The sequence below is a fragment of the Tympanuchus pallidicinctus genome, unplaced genomic scaffold, assembly GCF_026119805.1.
Source record: "Tympanuchus pallidicinctus isolate F22 unplaced genomic scaffold, pur_lepc_1.0 scaffold7, whole genome shotgun sequence".
In the NCBI taxonomy this organism is placed as follows: domain Eukaryota; kingdom Metazoa; phylum Chordata; class Aves; order Galliformes; family Phasianidae; genus Tympanuchus; species Tympanuchus pallidicinctus.
In genome coordinates this window covers 7,068,292-7,081,847 of record NW_026294791.1, presented here as the reverse complement: position 1 = coordinate 7,081,847, position 13,556 = coordinate 7,068,292, and the positions used below count along the sequence as shown (strand labels likewise).

Genomic DNA, 13,556 nt, shown 5'->3' with positions numbered 1-13,556 from the left:
GAATGTCAGGAACTGTGATCTAAGATCACAACAGGAATTTTATGAAAGATTACACAAAGTCCACAGAAATAACAAAAGCCCAGGCAGAAATGCAACTTTATACATAATACAAACAAAAAAAATCAACTTCATTGCTAAGCCTTAAATCTTCTTGAGAAAACAAGGGCTTTCATTGATCCCTGGTCTATTATGAAAATGCCTGTTCAGCCTTAATCTTTTAAACACACCTATGTAAACAATAGAGATTTACTCCAGAGGCATTATCTTTTGATAAAAATTTTAAGAATCTGAAGACTGAAAAACATCAGTTTAATTGGCAAAAAGAAAGGGAAATGCTCTCACTTCCCTAGCAGTCAAAAAAGACAACTGTATACATCAATCCCAAACAAAAGCTGCATACAGACAGGTGAAATACTAAGAAAGATGAGGGGATGAACGCAGGATGTAGTAGAGAAAATAGCCTCCCTGTCTTGGCCATTACCAGTCTGCTCATCCAAAGAACAGCTGTGTGTCTTGCCTGGACACCCCAGCAATTTTGCAGACAACTAAGGCTGCTGTTTCCCCCCAACATAAAACAAAACATAGAAGCTCTTTTTTCTCTCCTTTTATTTTTTGTCTTAATGTAAACTCTCTCTCCAGTTGGTTCTCCTAATCCTATTTTCTTTTGATCTCACAGACATTGATATAAAATCAGAAGTACTTTCAGAGACATAGGTGGAATTACATTGGGATAAAACTGGTAGAAGTACAGAATTACAGGAATGAGTTTTCATTTAACAAACAGAAGCTGTGGTGATCATCATGAATCTTATTATATTTTGAAAGAATTCCCAAGAAAACAGCATGCACAGCCTACAAGACAACTTTCTTCAGAGTTCAGAACCTCAAATCATATGCCCCCATGGTTGAAGTCTCCCATTTAAATATTTCAAACTAATAACACTACAAAAACCAAGCATATTTTGATTTTACTCTAGCTCCAAAATACACAGAGGTGGGCAAGCCATAGAGCAGCAAAAGCAAACTTTAAATTCACACCAAGGTTGTCAATATTCTTATCTTCGGCTTGGGACTATTTGGATAACAGTGTATAAGTCATCCCTACAGGGAACAGAAGTAAGTGATATCTAACTTTTGTAAAATACCCAGGTGTTGCATTTTGCAATAGCTAAATTTTCTGTGAATCTCTTGTTAGTAATGAATCTCATAGCTCAGGCAAGAAGAATAGCTGAAGATAGTTGTCTTGGCTCAACAAGTCTTTATAAATAGAAAGAAGCAATACTTGACAAACAAGCTATTCATTTGGGAAGCTCCTCTGAGCTCTATTTAATAGAATCCTAAATCAATTTCCAAATATCATTTAGCCAGTCTTTGATGTGATATCACATCTTTATCAATTTAACAATTAATTTGATTTCTGATGGAGGCATTACTATTTCTTTCCAGTATGGCAACAGTGTAGAATTTTCTTTTTTTCTTTTCTTTCAAGTCTATTTTTTATTTCCTTTTTGCCTAAAGACACATTTGTATCTACCGCATCCTTATTATTTATCTGCTGCAAACTCGTGGTCTCTCTAAGGTAACATCAAGTTGTGTTCCTTGTTACTTTAGATTTGATTATTGACTCTATTACATGTAGAACTGTCTCCCAAAGCTCACGTATATCAGGACATGACCAAAACATACGGCAAGAGTCTCCCACATGCCTACTACAGATCCAGCATACATTATACTCTCTTGCTCCCAGATGATGCAATCTCCCTTGTGGTAGTACCTCCAATGCAAGCTCAGGATAACTTAAAAACTGCATCTTGCGCTGCTTTGTAATTCCCCCTACCAACCTTTAAACAGTTCGTTTCTAGTACACACTGCATGCTATTTCCATCGCTTAACTATTCATCTGCTCCTTTAAGCACCGAGTAGGCAAAGTGAGAATATAGGTAAGCTATGGAAACATCAGCTCTGCAAAGGGAAACAGCTATGTACTGATATAACAGGGTATCTTTCAGTATTTAAGACCAGATCTCTCCCTTACTCTGACTGCAAGTGGCTTCAGCATGGTTCCTTAATATGACTAAGTATCTCCCAAAATGGGAAAGGACTTCCAAATATTTCCTGCTGAGATTAGATTTATTTTGTGCAGTAATCAAACTAACGCACTCTGTACAAAAATAAGAGGATAGAGAAAAAAAAAAAAAAGGCAACATAAACCAAGCTAGATAAATTCTACCAAAGGCCAGTTTAAGAAAAACATTTGAAGAGTGATAAGGAAGAAAACAAAGCAGGAGATGTCACAGACTCCAACAGGCTCAAGAGAAGACAAAAGTGGTTTCAAAATTAGTGATAGGTGAAGGAGGTGAACATCTCCAGGGTAAGGGCATTGGAAAATACTGCATTCCATGAGGTCATGCCAATGAACATGGAAGATAATATTGACATAGAGACAGGTAAGAATGATATGTACAGACTCTCACCGGTTAGAGAAAGGTGTAATCAGGAGGAACTGAGTTTCCTACAACAAGCAAAGTAGCAAACTGTTGCTATTACCTCACCTACCTGATGCAGACGTAATTCATACTATGAAAACCTGATATTTGTATTACAGAGTAATTGCTGATAAAAATGACATATATGTCATGTGAAATATTTAAGCCGTTAACAATTGCTTGAATTTTGGACTGTGCTAGTTAGGGTTTGCTAGATATACGTGCCACTTACATATTTTTGTTTTCTGACAATTTATATTTAAATCAGGTTCTATCGTTATTCTGATTGAATTAGAATTTGTTCTTCATAAATGTTCTTCAGTCTTTTTTGAAAATTTCTGTTTTCTACCAACCAGTAGATAAATTTATTACAGTGTTTACAAATTTACATAAACACAGTACAAATTCAGTCAAAGCAAATGAGCTTCAAAATTGAAATGGAAACTGAAACATTTTGCAGTATTTATCCCACCCTACTTGGGAGACAGCCAGATCTCAAGAGGTTACCATCTCAACTCAGTAAAACCAAAAAATGTTCAGACCTGCATTCAGCTTGCTGGGCAACTGTCTGGACAGAACCTCCTTGCCTATGGGGGCTTAACTTATCAGAGGTTTTACAGACTTCTTAGACATCTGCTGTAATGAAAACATTCTCATCTCTTGCTGGAATAGAGGAAGGTTTAGTATCGAGGCATATGCTAGGTTTATTGTTAGGGCTGCTTCCTATTCTTTCAAGTTATGTCTTTACTTTCTACAATCTTCAAGTTTCAGAAACCTCCAGAACCTCTGCCTTCTTTTCTCTTGGGTTCTTCTCCCCACCCCCTGCCCCCCATTCATTTTCCCTACCACGTGAGTCCAAGTCTCTCACTAACAGACCCATTTCCACAAGGTGAGATACAGAGAATAATGGAGGAAAGGAGTTAAAGAAATCCTTTTTCATGGCATATGATTTAATACAAAGAGAACTCTACACTCTTCCCTTCAGCTTTGTAAGGTTGCGTTGGTTCATTGGATCAGTACCAGGTGAATCTCTAGATAATGCTGCACATAAAGCCAGGGAGTTCAAATCCACAAATGGCACTACTGACAGGGTTAGGATTTGAAATTGAAAAGGTAGTGGGGGGACCTCAGGCTTATTGCAATACAAGTGGAGACAGAGGGTAATTGGTCTCCATTGTTGCTCTTCGAGGCAAGAGTAACAGCAAGAAACTGCTGAGAATCTGCAGCCTGCAATATCATGCGAGAAGAGTAGTTGTGCAGCATGAGTGAATACAAGAGGAACACATGGAAGACTTGTTTCTTTTAATAAATATATCATTTTAAACCTGTTATATTCACGACGTTTTACAAATCAACTCTACACCTGCTGTTGTTGGAGAAGTCAGAGTCTTCATTAGTGCACATTTCATCATTTGGGTGCTTGGGGTTTGCGATTTATGCATTTGCCTATTATTCATTAAAGAGGATTCATTCAAGCCCACATGTTCTCAGGCAATTAGGTAGCAAGACATTCTAACGCTCCAGCTACAAAGCATCCCTCTCCCATCCCTCTCTCCCTCCTTCCGAGCTTTCTGCATTTTTAATTTAGAGCTCTGGAAACCTTCACAAAGGCTATTTAACATAACCACTGCAGTGTGCTCCAGGCAGAACACGAGTGTCCATACAGAGCAGAATAGCATTAGCTACCAGAGACCACACGGTGGAGTAGATGTTTACAGAATGATTGCTGCATAGTGTACTGACATAATTTTAAACAGTACATGATGGTTAAAGATATGTTTCTCCATTTTCTGTGTAAACAGTGTTAAATAAGAATAAACACAAAGGGATATTTTCTCTTTCTGATGAATGCTTGCATTTCTCAGTGCTGGTAATAGACGTTACAGACACACTCACCAAGGAGAATATGCCTCTGCACCTGACATGGGCAGACTCCCTTCTCTGATCTGCAGGATACATCTCAATTCCAGTATTAAACTCTCCCTCCACAGCCTGAGTCCTCAGAAATGCCAGAAAGACTCCTGGGCACGAAGCAAAGCACTGGAAATAAAACCTATCCCTCTTAGAGGAGAATCCCACCCTGTGAATGATCTGGGGTGTAAGGTGGTAAGATCTAATCATCACCACAGTTTCTCCCTACACATTCTCCAGTCCACTTTTCAGCTTTTCAAGAAACACCATTCCCAGTACGTTCCCAGGGTGCCCATAGGTTCACCAGGATCTTTCTGAGGCAGTCAGTTTCTGCCTCCACACGCAGATCTTTGCAGGAGCAGCTCATCTCTGTCTCACCCCAGGAAGGTGTTCTGGGACTCCCACTCCCAGCAGCATGCTGAGTCACACGCACATCAATTTAACACACCTAGGTGCTTTAACCATGTTACTGACACCGCCTACAGTGCTTCCATTTTCAAGCTTGATTCATTGTTTGGCCTTTTCAAAACAAAGTATGTAGTTCATTTAATGAGGAGAAAACAGCAGTTTTTTCTCCAACTTTTGGATCCCAAAATTTCCACTGCAGATATTGACCACCGCAGCTTCCCTGATGCAGACCGAGAGCCACCTACAACTCATGGATCACAAGCTGTAACGCACTGAGGAGAATCTTAGCTTCACATGAGATTAATTTACCAAATCTCCACGTCTGTGAGTGCTCCCTGCAGCCCAAATTCCCTAGGTCCTCCTTCCCAGTCTTCCCAACTCTTCTCATCTTCCACAGGATCTCTCAGAACCTTCCCCTTCAGAAAGACAGACATGCTCTAAATACATGACACCTCCCAATCATTAGATAGCACTCCAGCTGCTGTATGCCAACATCCCCCACGTTACAATGTCTATTTCACACAGTTCTTGTCAGATGAAGTTGGCAGTCTTACTTAACCCTACTCACCTTCAGGCAAGAGGAAAGGAGTAGTGTGTTCCCTCTAGACCGGTGTTACACAAACATGCCCCAAAAGATGGTTCAGCTCCTACTGTCAGATCTATGACACGTGGAAAGCTGCAGTTCAAGGAGCAAACCTTGACATCGCAAACCCATGCTTTTAAGAAGTTTGGATATGCCACAGCTGCACAGATACATACAGCCTTCATTCAACTCTGCATATGTCATTATTCTGACAGCCTTCAACTATGGTAGCACAGGGTGCTTTTCCACAGGGTTCTTACTTTATTCTGCACACAGGATCAACACTGTTCATTAATGAGCAGATTATTCAATATTTTGTCTTTTCCTTATTGCTCGATACACAGCCCTAGGCTCCTGCATACTCCATGCTGCTCAGAGCTGTTCTGGAGACAGAGCTATTCAGTTCCTCACAGCTTTCCTAAAGTGCTCAGCACTGCAAGACACAATAGCTGTATAAAACACTGATGGACTTCTTTTCCCAACTCCACTGATACAGGAGGGAACTACATTGTCCCAGTCCATAGAAGAATTGTTGGAACACACTGACTGAGATAAGAGGTGCCTGTGAATTTGGACCATTATATCCAAAAGGCCAAGGACAGATATTTTAAGAGAACTTCACATTACATAGTATGCTACGCATTCAGCATCTACCGTATACTGATTTGAGCTGAAGCTGACTATATCCAAAGCCTAAAATGACCACATGAATGAGTGGGAAGAATATTTAAAACAGCCAAGTTTAAGAGTTAGGAGAGTTGGAGGTAAGGTTCCTATCAAATGGTAAGATATTAATAGATGATATATGGCTTTGGGGTGTTTTTCAGTTATACCTTAATTCAGCTGTATTTTTAGTTTTTGTTTTTAATTCCAGTGCTGCTGCAGTTAACTCTTGCATGGTTAGCATCATGCCTGACCTTGCCCTTACTCTTCTGTATAGCATTAAACAATTACTTCACTACACTGCAGGCTGCCAGACAATTTGCATCCAGAACCATCACTTATGTTATGACAGTGATGCTACACACACACATTTTCAATAGGTGTATATCAGAATTCGGCTAGAAGAAATCCATCTCCACATCTCAAAGGCCTTCTCCTCTTTGATACCCTGAAGTGCAAGTCTGACTTATTACCAAAACTGTCAAGAAGACATTCTCTATTCTGATGAGATGGCAAACAGTAAAGCAGCACAGGACTGGCAACCTGCAGCTGAATGCTAACTAGCAAGATTTAACTGCCCAGCATCATAAAGCTTGACCGCTGGCTTCCTTTTAGAACTATCCTTGCTAACAGGCTCCAATATACTTAGGTATTTCCCACTCACACACAGCCAGTATATTGATTGCATTCCTGCACAGTCTTGCCATATCTGCAACTAGCTCCTCTTGCAAATGTGTTTTGGATTGGATACATAAATATCCATCCATTTTGAGCTGGTGGAAGAGAAGGCTCTTTTATCATATCTGCACAGGGATACTCAACCCATGCACGCTGCCTGAAAATCCATGCATCAGTGGCTAGCAGCAGGTAAGAGTCAGGGATACATCTGTTAAACAGGCAATCCAATACGAAGTCCCTTTACCACTATTAAGTGAATTTACAATTGCATGAAGACCTGAACAAAGCTACAGGTTTCATAATATTACAGAAGAGGGAAAAATAAGCCAGTGGTTAACTTAGGGTGGTAACATAAGACTGTGGAGACATCTTATACAGCCTACAGAAAAACTGCAATGCCTAAGTTCTCCTCTCGTAAAAATAATTTTATTACTGACCCTCCATGGTGTTTTAAGAGGAAATACATGAAGGATTATGAAGTACTTTGGCACTCCAGTGATGGGGATATATCAGGCTCTGTAGATGGAGATTAAGTGGTTTATGGAATCACAGGAAAGTTTTCTGACACAATCTGAATTTTAGTGAGGTTCACTTCCAGTAAGATTGCACTACTTCACACTTAACATTCTCTTCTGAAATGCTTCTAAAAGCAATAAGATATCCCAGTCTATTTTATGAGAGAAATTCTCTGAGGCTTTATATATATATATGTACAACTCATCTACATATAAATACAAATATGTCAGCGTTTCCTCTTGCTCTTTCAAGCCCCAGCTCCCTGTAACTAAAGATTTTTTTCCCCTCTCAAATGTTTCTCTGTTCTCACTTTACTTTTCAAGGTCATCTGGCCCACTGGGTGTGTTACATATTGCTATCTAATTAAAGAGAGCATATTAACCTTATTCTATTAGGTTGTTTTAGAACCTGCCAGATGAATATTGCACATTAGCAAAGGGACAGCATGGCCAAGTCAGATAAAAAACAGCAACACACAAAATACCAGAGCATACATCTTTGGAAAGTCCACTAGAAACTCTGAGCATGATGCAAATGTTCTTCCCATAATCACTGCTACAATAAAATAGTAAACACTTCATAACTGAAATAACATCAGCGCCAAGTTTGTCACATAACATTTCAGAAGATGGCAGGCAAACTATAAAGCCCTGATCTGCCACTGATTGCAATCAACAAAAAAGCCCAGATGCTTTCAAAGGAAGTTAAATCAGGCTCAGATCTTTTCCAATCACTTCTTAATTTAAGGGGCAGAGTTTTACCATCTGAGCTTCACTGCATGGTATTGCCTCAGCCCAAACAACACAGAAAAGGAGGAACTCTTTGACAGCACAGTGGTCTTTGTTCTATTACCAATTTCTACCTCAGATCACTTTAGCTTTGCATTTTCCACCAGTCCCATTGGTAGAAATGGGAATTTGCATGTGACCAATCCCATGCTACATGCCCTAGACAGCAAGCTACCTGGCAAAGATTTACTTCTTATATTACCCCACAGCATCTCCTCTTACTAAGTCAAAACAATGTAGGAGGAGATCTGGTGCCATTGCATGAGATAGGGGGTCAGTTGTCTAAAATGGATGCTTGTCTGATGCAGAATGGGAATGTAAAAGCACTCAAAGTGTAACTCCTATGAATCACTGCAACGCACCAGCAGAATGTGATTTGATACTAAGCCAAGCTGAAACTACACATTTTGTTTCTGGTGCACTGAAAACATCTCATTGCAATGAATAATGGTACAGTGAAAGATTAGTCTGAGAATCCTGATGAGAATGTTAAATCCGAAAAAAAATTCAGGGATTTGGAGCATTCACTTTTTTTTGTTGCTATCCATTGAAAACAAGCACTTGGGGGTAAAATGGCCAGAAAACCCTTTTTTTGCCTATCTGTTAATAAAAATTTTTAGTATTATACATTTTCCTGTGATTTATAGAAGAATACAACTGTTTCAGAGGACATGCAACATCTGAATAAAGGAGCTGAGGATGAAGCACCATGCCAAATTAAATTTGCTGGTAACCTTTATCCATGCAGACCAGGAGAGATTTCAGGTGGAAGCTGATCTTAGCATACTTATTATCCTACTTCTTACATTATACTTGTTGATCAAAAAAGCCACAGTGTTGCCTAAATATTTATGAGTGAAAAGCTTCTTGTCAGTCCAGATACTTGAGTTAAACCTGCCATGCAGAACTGATGCTTTTTTCTTATGTAATCCTTAAAGAGATCATCCAATATGAGATTATGACACACCACTGTGTCTGGCTTTCTACCTCTCTTCTCATCCTTAGAAACTTTGCTTTCCAACTTTGGCAGCCAGAGAGCTCCATAACTGTCAAAGATGAGCACTTCTCTCAGTCTAACTGCATCTCCCTGGCATCACAGTCTTTAATATTTTCTAGTGAACTGTCCATTCAATCAGACAAATTATTAATGGATGTTAAAGCACTAAGATACGTAGGAATACTAAAATTATGCCAGCAAAATGAAACAGAAGTTCTTGGCCATATGTTAAGTTTCCCAGAAACCTTGTATGCCATTGATCAAAAACTGAAGTATGGCTTCAGTATAACTTCAGTCAAGTTTTATAAGAAAGCTTGCAATTGCTTCAGTACCATCTCCGAGAAATTCTCTTGCCTGCTGCTGTCAACATCACAAGTGCAAAAGCCAGCCAATATCATCCCCTATTAAGAGAACAAGTATTCATCACCTCAAGTATGTTATATGTGAAATTTAAGATGCTGCAGCAGTGGAAGGATATGCAATTCAAAACAATCTTGGGGTTAAAAAAAAATACAAATGCTGACATGGTTGTGCATGCTGCAGTACGCAGCACTTTTTGCCTATGACTTGTATCCTGCAAGCTAAATGAAATGGCTGGTTGGATCACACCGTTTGTGCCTATGTTATCTTCCAGGAATTTTTGTGTCAGTGGATGACAACAATGTCAAAGACTTCCAGATCTTTTAATTTCTATGAACATAGGCAACTAAGCAGAAGAAAAAAGGCTGCTCCTATGATCATTTCTACTGAAGAAAATATTACTTAATGAACTAAGACTTTTATTAGGCAACAGAGAATCCGAATGTTAAAAACGTACAAACAACACCACCACAATAAACAAGCCAAAAAACCATGCATTTCTATCCAGAGAATTTCAACATGCGACTGGAAAAAGCCTTAAGAAACAAATATAACACTAGGGCTAGCTCTTCTTTCAGATAGGAGTCAGACTGAAAACCTCCAGAAGTCCACATTAATATCTTTTTCATTTAATTCTGTGAAAATCCCTAAATAAAGGGAAAGTTTCAATTACTGCTCTTAGCTCAGTAGACACCAGAGAACCCATCTGTGGGACAGCAGGCTTCACAAGAGGCCTCTGGAATTATTTATTTTTCTTTATCCATATTTGCAGTCTAACACTGTTCAGCACTCCTGAGATACAATCCTATAGCAAAAATGTACAATGAATGAGAACATATATGAGTGGGAAGTGGAGGAGCAAACAGATTTCAATTTCAAGCTTTCATGGCTTAGCATAAACAAACATGAAACAATTCATCCTTAGAATATAGAGGTGGGAGGAGGATATTGACAGTGTCCTCTAGACACAGAGAGACTGAGAAGTAGGGAGCCTGGAGCGAAGAGAACATTTTAAAAACTGTTGAAAGCCTTAGGAAAGTTAGAAGCAAAGATGAAGCTTGCCTGTTTCATTCACTGGGCTGTAAGTGGAATTCTCCTACCCCGCTACCCCCGAGACTGTTAAAAAATAAGTCAGCCCTGTCAAATGTTGCTTTCTCCTTAACAAACATGACCTTTTAGAAATCTGAGTTAAAATTCAGAATGAGTGAACAGATTCTAGAGAAAGCCACAGGAATAGCTTCTAAAGAGCTTACACTCAGCTAAGGCTCTTTATGAATCTGAAAAGCCTAAATGAATTTTTTATTTTCCCCCCAACATGTTGTTTTTCACAAATTCATCTTCTGCCCATATTCAAGCTGACATGGGACTAAGGTTTTAATGGGACAGTGCAATGATCTTGTAGTGATCATTAAGCGATTAGAGAGCTTTCTTCTGTTCCAGATTTGTATAGACACTCATTTAAGCTGTAAGCAGACAATCTAAATCCCACCTTCCCAGCAGACTTTCCCATTAGCTTCCTTATTCTCTCAACATTAAAAGCAATGAGGCACTGCATAGTTGTTACTCACTGCTTCAGCACCAGCAGTGCCTCCCATGGTAAGCTCATCTTGAAGCATAACTGAAAAAGCCGTGGAATATTAGTTCAGACTACATCCATGATCCATCTGCTTCTAATATGAGGAAGCAAAACCTAAGTGCATCACCCCATCCCACTGTGCCATCTTCCCAGTGGGGTTCAGGAATCGGCCCCTTCAGCTATACTTTGCATGGAGAAATGCTTCCATATTCGGCATGCAAGAACAGAAAGCTGCTCCATGATGCTGATACGTGCTTTGTTCAAGCTAAGACAAGGATCCAAGTGCTGTGTCTTCCAGTGTGGACCGAAGCAGTTCTTTGATTTTGGGAGTTAGTGCTTCCACCTTAAGTATTTTGGAAGTGGACTCTTGTTTTTCCTTTGCAACAGAATTTCAAAGCAACTTGTTCTTAAGGCCCATGAAATGGGATTGCTGGAGGCATGTGGAGAAAAGAGCAATTTACTACTTTCAAAATCAAATTGTTCTTCTCTACTGGCTTGACCTGAATGCTTGCCAAGAACACTGTGGTATCCCTATCTGAAATTCACATTCAAACTCACAGGGTGGAATTAATCAAATAAAACAAACTTTGACAGTAGTGAAATGGGTCACCCTGACCACAAATGAGCTTGAAAGAGAAGATCTAAGTAAACAAATTTAAGGCTTTCAAAATTAAGTGGTTCACCTGTAATGGTAACACGTGGAAACAATAGTTCTGTGGCCAGAACAAAGACGAGATGAAAATGACTTTCTTCCATTAGAAAGAAAATATATTGAAGCCTGGAAGACAAGAACAGACAAAGGAAAACAAAGTAAAGCAGCTCATAAGAGCCCTGACAATTCAACTTCTCCCATCAGCCTCTGGAAAATGGATAACTTACGTATGGTATGATTGAATTTCACTGTTTTGTCACCCTAGCGGTAGCATCTTGTATGAAACTCCATTTTATGAATTGAGTTTTGAGATGGGGCTGAGAGAGCAGGAGTTATGCCAATCTAATCAGGATGTGACAAACACATGCATCAAAACATTGCATTGTCAAGATCCAGAAGCCATTTAATTCTAGAAAGATTTTTAAAGCTGAGAAAGCAGTTTTGGCAACACAATTAGAAATGATGAGAAGGAAGATGAAAAATTCAGGTGGAGAAAGATAAGAGTTGTTTTTGTTTTTTTTCTGCAAAATATATCTTCAAAAATTTGGGCATGTTCCTGCATACTTTCTTACTTTCTTATACAAAGTTTTGTTTTGTTCAGATGAAGTGCACTGGTACTTTCTTCCATTAATTCCATTTGTTTTCTAATCATCTGATAAAAATACAGTGAAAGGTACACAAAATGAGATAAATCACATCATAGTGAAACCCATAAGGCCATAAGATAAGACACCACACAACACTGAGTAAAATATCCCAACAGAGGAGGTTAAATACAATAAGTAATATGCTAATGTCACTGCTACACAAAGAAATAAGCATGCTAATGCCATGCCATAGGAAGGAAAGAAAAATTCACAAGCCTGATTTGTAAGAGCTCCTAAACAAAAGCAGGGCACAGAAATAGTCTGTGATTATCAATAACATGACACCGAATTGGAAAGCATGTGCATTTAAGAGAGATGACACCAAATGCTTCCTTCAAAAGAAAAAGAACATCACAATCACTTTGTATTTCCCTGGTCTCAGCTTGCATCTCCTATCTAAATACTGAAGATAGCTTCAAAGGATAAGTACAGATTAGCGAAATACTCCAGGTGATTGAATGGATTAGTATTATTGTTTAGCACAATGCAAGGTGATAGAAAACTCTACAGAAAAGAAAGGTCTGATATCTGGACAGACACTTGAAATTACGCTGCTGAATTTTTACTTTTTTTGTAACAACGTCAAGTGTCACAGTAGATGCCTGAAAGCAATTCCAACTAAAAAGAGGGATTTAAAACTGAGGATCTTGAGCAACAACAGGTGGAACAAAAATTCCTAAGTGAAGTGTTATTTTGTCACACACACAGAAATCCATATGCTAGTACCAGAAGCAAAAATATCACGTTCTAACAAACTATACGTAACAAAAATTTGAAGAAACATTTTTCTGTAGGAGGAAGGATGAAAAGAAAGAAAAAAAAAAAAAAAACATCAAGAAGAGAAAATATCTTAAGAGGAATTCATCCTGTATCTAATCCTGGTCAGGTAGGAAGCATAAATACCTGATGTCCTCACCATGCAGGCTAATATAATCACATCCATCGTCATGTTCTCTGTTCTCCCCACCCTCACAGAGATCCACACTTTAGTTACAGGCTTACTGATATGTTCCATTTCCCTTAGATCCCAAGAATGCAATATCAAACAGACCAATTCTTATCAAACAGACCATTTCACTGCACGATGTGGCTAATTAGTTTATGTCTAGGTACACAACATTGACCTGAACTTCACTGTCTATTAAACTATGAGCCATTTCACATAGCCTGTAATTAGGGATGGAGATTTTGCATTCAGACATTACAGTTCTACAGTTTCCTCAACTTTCAGAACTAAAGACTTTGTACTTCAAGAGCTTAATCAAAGCCCCTAAAACTCAGACATCCATGG

At 38.9% G+C, this 13,556-nt stretch overlaps 1 protein-coding gene across 2 annotated transcripts in view; it reads right to left on the bottom strand.

Moving 5' to 3' along the window:
- The window catches only part of BEND5 (BEN domain containing 5), an 851,004-nt gene that overhangs the window by 148,655 nt on the left and 688,793 nt on the right, over positions 1 to 13,556 (bottom strand). The gene's annotated exons all lie outside the window — the stretch shown is intronic.